Source organism: Cibotium barometz, chromosome 11 (genome assembly GCF_041138505.1).
Source record: "Cibotium barometz isolate CiBa-2024 chromosome 11, ASM4113850v1, whole genome shotgun sequence".
NCBI lineage: Eukaryota > Viridiplantae > Streptophyta > Polypodiopsida > Cyatheales > Cibotiaceae > Cibotium > Cibotium barometz.
The window spans coordinates 51,442,916-51,451,438 of record NC_141056.1 but is presented as its reverse complement, the minus strand read 5'-3'; the positions used below and the strand labels follow the sequence as shown (position 1 = coordinate 51,451,438).

General features: G+C 39.6%; 1 long non-coding RNA gene across 1 annotated transcript; it reads right to left on the bottom strand.

Annotated features, from left to right (window-relative positions):
• Window positions 1-5,869: 5,869 nt before the first annotated feature.
• LOC147634306 (uncharacterized) lies at window positions 5,870-8,295 on the bottom strand. Its single transcript, XR_015266887.1, has 3 exons — window positions 7,470-8,295; window positions 7,186-7,265; window positions 5,870-6,575 (listed from the first exon to the last, which is right to left on the bottom strand). It is a non-coding gene; the product is annotated as an uncharacterized LOC147634306 (long non-coding RNA).
• Between the last annotated feature and the right edge of the window lie 228 nt (window positions 8,296-8,523).

The window sequence follows — 8,523 nt, the reverse complement described above, 5'->3', positions numbered from 1 at the left end:
TCATTTGATCTTGTTGTTTCTTGAGGATTTATGAGACCAAATATATGAAACTATCTTAACTCATACAGAGACACACGTTCTTTAAATGAGTCTTATTTAGACGCCATTGACTTTGATGACAATATGTCTAGCACAAAAGGGTCTAAGAGATCAAGAGACCCATTTGAAACCTCTCTCAGCACATCTTTAAGCAGTAAAAAATCAGACAAGGCTAGTGCGGAGGACATGGTCACTAGTATGATAAAAACGATGGAGGAAAATTGAAAAGTACCCCCAAGGAATCCTATAACTTACCCTAGGAGAGAGGGAACTAGTGTTGAGATATTGAGTTGAACTAGTGTTGCGGACATTGACTCACAAAATGGATGATGCTAGAGTGCCAAGTCACCTAGTCAAAGTTATCCTACATGAACAAGCAAAGCCATCATGTACTCTCCTCATATAAAAGGGAATCATTTTAAGCAATGCAAACACATCACTTGCACCTATCTCAAGTTTCTCTATGTGTCCAAGTTAATCTATCTTGGAGTTTAACTAACTTGAGAGAAATTTAATTAGCACACACTCATCATCATGAGTTTACTTAAGTATCACACACCTTAGATTAGTCATGTTAATCGTGTTGTCATTAGAGTAGAAATAGCATCTCATTAGGTAGTTGATTGCCATTAGGAGAGCTTGATCCATGATTCTTAATATGGTATCAAAGCTTGGTTTTTCTCTCCTAGCTTAGTTTCAGCTCATTATATTAGTGGTCTTTATTAGGGTATGTTTAGAGATTCACTTTTGTGCATGAGTTAGATTAAGATCATTAGATTCTCTCTTCCTCCTTCATCAGTCACAATAGTGCATTGTAGGATTAGATCATTAGAACCCTAAAGCAAATCAATTGAAAAGAAGAGGTGGTTGCGGGTGTCAGAGTGATAGCGCCAAGGCTGTGTAAGTAAGAAAGAAGAGAAGTTGTTAGTTCAGCAGCACCAAGTGTAGAGGAACAAGCTATTGTAGATCAAACACTCATTCAAACTTGTAATGGAGGTGAAAGCCTACAAAGGCTACAATAGTGATGTCACCAAAGCCCAGAGTGACTACAAAAGCAAAAACGATAGTGAAGCCAAAGCTGCAAAGGAAGTGAGTGCTAGTTACAGAGTAACAAGAAGGAGTTGAAGGCTACTATAACAAATCCATAGCACCACAAGGAAAGCAGGAGCATTGCCTATAAAAGGGTTGAAGAAAAGCATTGCCTATAGAAGGAGTTGAAGGCTACTACAACAAATCCATAGCACCACAAGGAAAGTAGGAGCATTGCCTATAGAAGGGTTGAAGAAAAGCAAACGAAGTACAAAGGGACGACCAACAAGTGAAGCATCCATCAAAGTTACGTGCAACACAAAATAGTCAAGAGCAGCATGACCCTACACGGTGATGATAGCAGATGATCATGGATAGAGAGAGAGAGAGAGAGAGCAGGCCACTTGTTGAAATATACAAGTGAATAGGGTGTGTACAGGAACAAGCCCTTGGCTAGAGGCTATAAAAGAGAATCTGTAAATGTGAGAGAACCTGTGAAAAGGTGAGAAGTATCTACTGGGAGAGAATAAAGGGTAGCATGACGAGATTTAGGAGGTGTGGAGATATTCTAGGAGAGGTGGAGAGAATCAAGCAAAAGAGGTGGAGTGAATCAAGGAGAAATCAGTGGGATTAGATGCTTGGATGTAAACTCTATAAAGTGAGGCATTGGCCTAATGAGAATTTGCTGGTTTTTTATTATCCATGCCTACATTAAGCTATCAGTTAATTGTTCACTAATCACATCTTAATTATCATCTAATCTCTATGTTAATGATGTTGATTCTAGCATTTGAGCCACCATAGCTCATCACATTACTGTAAATTTAACATGGTATCAGAGCCTAGCCTCGAATCCATCAAGTTTATGAGCCAATTATCTAACTAATTAGAATTAGTAGATGATTAAGAAATAATCACTTTTTTTTAGTTATTTTCAAGTAGCTCACTGTACCCCCAGCCAGTGGAGAGGCTTGATCTCCCTCCAAGAGCAACATTAGCTCAAGCCCTTGTAGCCATACATAGCTATCTCACCTGTGCTCCGACTAAGAGAATCAGCACAGCAAACCGCCTACGAAAGGTCACAATTTTTGCTAATTTGCAGGCGTCATTTTTTTTGAGGAAAAATGATATCTCTTCTTCTCCAGTTGCAATGGGTCTAATTCCCTTGAGCACTAGGGGTTTTCAAGGGTGCTCTACAAGCTGGTGAAGACAGATTTTGATTTGATCAAGTCTACAGTGAGATCCAAGATCTTTATCTCAAATCTGCAGGTGACTTTGGTAAAACAGAGATTAAGCATTCAATGTTTGGTCAAATCTTGTGTTTCTTGGCTTAATCCTCTACTAGACTAATTGCTATTGATGGCCTTGAAAGGATTTGAGCTCATTTGAACTCTAAGGCCTCAAATCTGGACTCCCTGCATACTCTATTTTTTGTACACAAAATGGAGGATTAATTTGCTAATAATGTGATTAATCAAAACTAATCACTATATTTTGGTACAATTGAGGGTTCAAATTAACCATCAGGTATCTGATATAGATCCCTATAACTTCAGATTGCAATTCGGAGATGGTTTGATACTTCTACCATTCTGTACAAATTTGTTACCCTTGGTTTGATGTAATTTCTGGTGATTTTATGCTAATAAATTTGTGATAATCATTGTCTTGCATTTAACCCACACACAAATTCACGTTATTCATAGCCAGAGTTCCATTTGGGAATGTGCAGAATGAATGCTATATGCATTATGTATTGGGCACATTATGTATTGGGCACATTACATCATTGTAAAAATGGGATCTGACACTACCCTTGTCCAGAATAAGGCAAGAGGCAAGACCTCCCGCATAGATTTGGGTTTGCATTGCATAATGACACAAGATAAACATCAAAAGACCAAAAGAACTGCAACAATACATTAAAACATGTTGCTCACATGGAGCAAGAACTGACGGTCAAGCTCATGGCCCCAGCCATGAAAGAAGAAGAAGATCTCTTTCTAAGAGGAAGGTCAACACCGAGAAGAAGAGCTAGAGGAAGCATTGAAGGAAGACATGGACACATGAAGAGAAGTTGCCACAACAAGAAGACTGAAAGAAGAGGAATACATGGACGCGTGAAGAGAAGCTGCCACGACAAGAAGACTGAAGGCAAGAGAAGATGTGAGGCTCCAAGAAGTGAGCAGCCATGTGAAAATCTCAGAGAGAGAGAGAGAGAGAGAGAGAGAGAGAGAGAGAGAGAGAGAGAAACCCCACAACCCAATGTAACCTGCCCCAACAGAGTAAAACCACCTCTGAGCCACCGATGATGTAGGCTATGTGGTAGATGTATGTGTGAGCACTTTAGTCAAGGTCACGGGCACTTGTAGTAGCCTTGGACACATAGAGAGAGAGAGTGTCAAGGACTATGAGTTTAGGGACTTGAGGCACTGGTTGCAGACTATCAAGTAAGAAGGAAACTTGGTATAGGGTCCAGGTCTGCTAGGATGATTCACTTGAGGGGAGGTGTGCTAGGCACTGATCGCGGCAGCGAACTATCAAGTAAGAGGGAAACTTGGTATAGGGTCCAGGTGTGCTAGGAGTTAACACTTGAGGGGAGGTGTTGAAATATACAAGTGAATAAGGTGTGTGCGAGAACAAGCCCTTGGCTAGAGGCTATAAAAGAGAATCTGTAAATATGAGAGAACCTGTGAAAAGGTGAGAAGTATCTAATGGGAGAGAATAAAGGGTAGCATGAGGAGATTTAGGAGGTGTGGAGATATTCTGAGAGAGGTGGAGAGAATCAAGCAAAAGAGGTCGAGTGAATCAATGAAAAATCAGTGGGATTAGATGCTTGGATGTAAACTCTATAAATTGAGGCATTGGATGTGAATCAAGGAGAAATCAGTGGGATTAGATGCTTGGATATAAACTCTATAAATTGAGGCATTGGCCTAATGATGAGAATTTGTCGATTTTTGATTATCCATGCCTACATTAAGCTATCAGTTAATTGCTCACTACTAATCACGTCTTAATTATCATCTAATCTCTTTGTTAATGATTTTGATTCTAGCATTTGATCCACCATAGCTCATCACATTGCTGCAAATTCAACACCACTGAACGTGTAGGATATTTGGAGAGGGAATGTGCGGAGGTACTGTGATAATTGGTGGCTAACGACTACAGTACACCACAAGAGCAAAAGTCTTTAGATAGCTGGTTCGGCTAGGTTTCCGACAAGCTCAGCTCCTTCGCTCCCTCTAGCCAAGGGGACTCCATCACGCAGGCCGACAAGAAGGCCCATGTCCTCGACTTAGTGAACACAGAACTCAAGTACAATGGGATAGCACAAAGTAGCCGTGCAATGGACAAGTCACTATCTTCCTTGAGCATCATGGTTCTAGGTTAAGCATTAGAGAGCTTCAAGAGTTTAATGTCTTAAATGGATATTATGAGGTAAACTGGCACCTCAAATAATTGAAGAGTTCTTTAGCGCCAATGGCAAAGAAGAAGAAGAAGGCTCGTGCAAACTTGGTGCAAAATGGGGTGAACGGATTCTATCACTTGGCTTCTTTGAACACTGTCTCAGCGCATAGGCAAAGACATATCACAGTTAGTGCTCACCACCATGAACCACAAAAAAATCTTATCTCCTATTATCCCCCTAAGAGGTTGTTCACACGGGCTTATACAAAGGCCTGTTCACATGTGGAGAGGCATTTATGTCATTTTGTAGTCTATTTTTGGTGGTCTTCAGACACTTTTTCATATGCACATTATATGCATCGTCTTCTATTTCATGGCATGTTGTATACGGGTTGCATTACGTGGGATGCATGTGAGGATGAGATTGACAACAAATGCATCCAAGACATTGGACGAGGATGCCAACATGAAAAATAGCTCAAAGAAAGAACTTAAAAGAAATCATTCTACAACGACCTTAAGCAAAAATGAAGCGACAAAGATGAATCTAGCAATCAAACAAAGAGAAGTGGAAAAAAGCCTTGCATCAAAAATTCACCTCACTAACCATTTCTTAAACAAAAATTTGTTGTAAAAATCCTACTTCCTACAAAAAGTGCTTGTAACTAGCTTCTAAATCAAGTATTCATGCATGTTGACCTTGTAATATTTCCACTTTTACTTGCAAAGTCAATGGAATTTTTTGTACAATGCTCTCTACAAGAAGAGAAAGCTACATACAAGTAAAAATACTCAATAACTAATTGTAGGAGACCATAAAATGATAGCATGGAAACTTAAATCATAAGTTTTCTACCTGCTCTTTTCTTCATTTTGCAAATCCCTCCTCATGAAGTTAGGGCTCGTTCTCTCCCTATTATAGCCTCCTCATTAATCTGCTCATGATCTACACCTTCTTATTCATTTTCTTGGTGGACTGTCATATTTTCAATGAAGCCTTGATACAAAGTTCAAATATGAAGAACATTAGGAGATGCAAATAATGGGTACAAAAGACATGGAGGTCTATGGATGGACACTCGCTTGCATGCAAGTCATCTTATGTTGGATGCCGTTTTCCTATTGGGTAATCCACCCACCAAGGACAAATAGTGAGTTCCCATCGAAAAATACCGAAGTCCTTAGATCTAGGCGAGTAGATGTGCTCTCATCACTGTGAAGATTAGCCCAGCTCTCACAATCTGGGGCATCACATGGAAGATTTTGTCCCTACACAACACCCTCATCCACCTTCCATGGGCAGGAATGTGATCATGAGTAACACAATGTATTCTGTTTTATTAAAAAAAATTCTTTACATATGACAAATACCTATAAACCAGTTGGAGTGTCGATTTGTCTAGTTCAGGTTGCTTGTCTGGTCCACAAACACTCCTCATGTCCTTCCATAGATCAGGGAAGGCATCACACATATGTTATCTCTTTTGCTCCTTGTAGAAGGTCTCAAATGTAGCAGGCAATGGAAGATCGTGTTGCACACCACAAGTGTCTTTCCTGCATCAAGCATAAATCCCCAATATGTCTCTTTGTTCATGTACAAGGGGAACTTGTTAGCATCACTAAGTTGAAGAGCAAGATCCTTCATTCCATACATCTCCTTGGCCACTTCCATTCCTGCTCCCTTGCCCTTTTTCTTCTTGTCATCTTTCTTAGTGGTGATCAAGAGATGGAGCACCTCTTTTTTGTTGATCAAGAGATGGATCTTTTTAATACAAAATCACATATAATTAGGCATACTAAACCAGAAAAACACACATTCTTACCTCTCTGGGGAGATAACTGAAGTATACAATATATGTAGCTTATCCTTTGGAAATAAGAGCATAACTCTTTTTCCAATCATAAGAAAAGAGCAACTTGAAGAAACCAGTGCCATTTGGTGGATTGGAGATTGGGGCCATCTTGTACGCACAATCCTTGAATTGAGTCTCTACTTCATCCCGAGCTTTGTAGGATTTTGTGTACTCTTCTAGTGTCATTCGCTCTTTATCCAAATGAGTGGTGGCTTTTTGCACAACAGTTGTAAATTCTTCCTATATGAACAATCATAATGTAACAAGAGAGTACTTAAGTATACATAACAATGTCCCATTGATCAATAGCAATAGACATGATATACCTTCCAAACGAGTTGTGCAAGAATCGACACTAGAGCATTATACCATGGGTTGCTATTTCAACCTCCACCCATTTCTTTTCCTCATCCGTCAAGAGGTTGAGTAGAGATGTCTTATTGTGGCAATTCCAAACTTTTGGAATAAGAACACCCCATGAGAGAATGTATGCTCAATGTGAACTCGGGTGAGCCTAATGAGAAAATGCATGAATAGAAAATCTTAATACTTAGAAAATCACACACCCACGTTCAATATATATATATATATATATATATATATATATATATATATATCATAGTTGATTAGATGGGCTATCTCAATTTCATCAACTTGTGTCAGAGTAGGATTGGGATTAGTTGATACTAAAGGCACCTCCTGTGTTGATCCAACTCTAGATGTACACTCCTCATTCACATTGGTACCAGTATGTCTAGAACAAAGTCTATAATCCCTTGTAGCCGATACACAAAAACAAAAGTAAATTAATTTATTCATGATTGAATAAGATTCAAATGAGATAATTTACCTTGTCATTGTGTCTTCTTTTTCGGTCCCATACTCCTTCTGATCCCGTTGCCTTTCAACTTAATGTAGAAGTGTACGTGCCTGAGAATAGAGGATATAAAAACTCGAGTGTCATAACCAATACAAAAGCCTGTGATAGATGAAAAATTCATATCAACTACTATGCAAATCAAATAGACTAGTGCAATCAAAGACCACTAGAATATGAATCAAAGAGATGTTTTTAAAGCAAAAGAAAGAACAATATGTTGCATGTGAAGAAATGGCAAGTGGGAAAGTGTGTACATCCTTGAAACCCATCTGAGAAGATCTTAATCATCTTCAGGCACTTTTTCTTTCTCTAACTCCCAAGAGTTCTCGACCCTGTAGAGATCGATTCCTACAAAAGTCTCCCTGCCTACCACATCGCGTCCTTCTCTTTCTTCTATGGATTTCTCTGGACCCACATATATTGCTTCCACCATATCTACTTCCATCCCCATGTTCCAGAATCAAGCTTCTTCATCAATTCCCCCACCCTCTAGCTTTATGATGATGCCTCTGGATGATGATGCAGCCGAACGGTGGGATGGTTATGCAACCGAATGGTGGGATGATGATGATGCCGCCTAATGGTGGGCGCTTCTTCTGTCGTGCTTGCTTATGAGGCCGAGTTGTTGTTGGCGGCCAAATCGAACACTATGGAGATGAAGGAAGGAGAAGCCTTAGAGACTTCTATAGTTTTCTGCCAGTCTCTCCTTATTCAAGCCCATTCCTCCTCTTGCTCATCAACTTTGCCTTCGCTTCTCAAGTACTCTCTCGTTGAAACTCTACACTCGAAGAAGAAGAAGACGACGACGACGAATGGTCAAAAGCCATAAACTAGGGGCCCTTCGAATGCAGATGGTGGAGGGGCTCGAAGGGCCCCTATTTTCTACAGCTCTCTCTCCTATAGCCCTTCGAGCCCATATTTTCTACAGCAGCTCCCAGTGCTTTGAATTTCCTACAGGCCCCTATCATCTTCCACATGAGCTTCTCCACCATCTGTGAGCTAGCACAGGCTTCTCCACCATCTGTGAGCTAGCACAGATGGTGGAGGAGTTCAAAGGGCCCCGTTCTCCTGGTGCTTACATGCAAAAGAGAGAGAGAGAGAGAGAGAGAGAGAGCGCGCGAGAAAAAGTTAACAGTACCGCATGCCCTAGGATATAAAACGATAAGGTTGTACGAATAAGTAAGATATTATATTATTTTTATATTTCTATATATTATATTATTTTAACATATGAGATTTAACATAATATTATTATCATTCATAATGATAATAAATATTATTATTATTTATAAATAATATTCATAATAT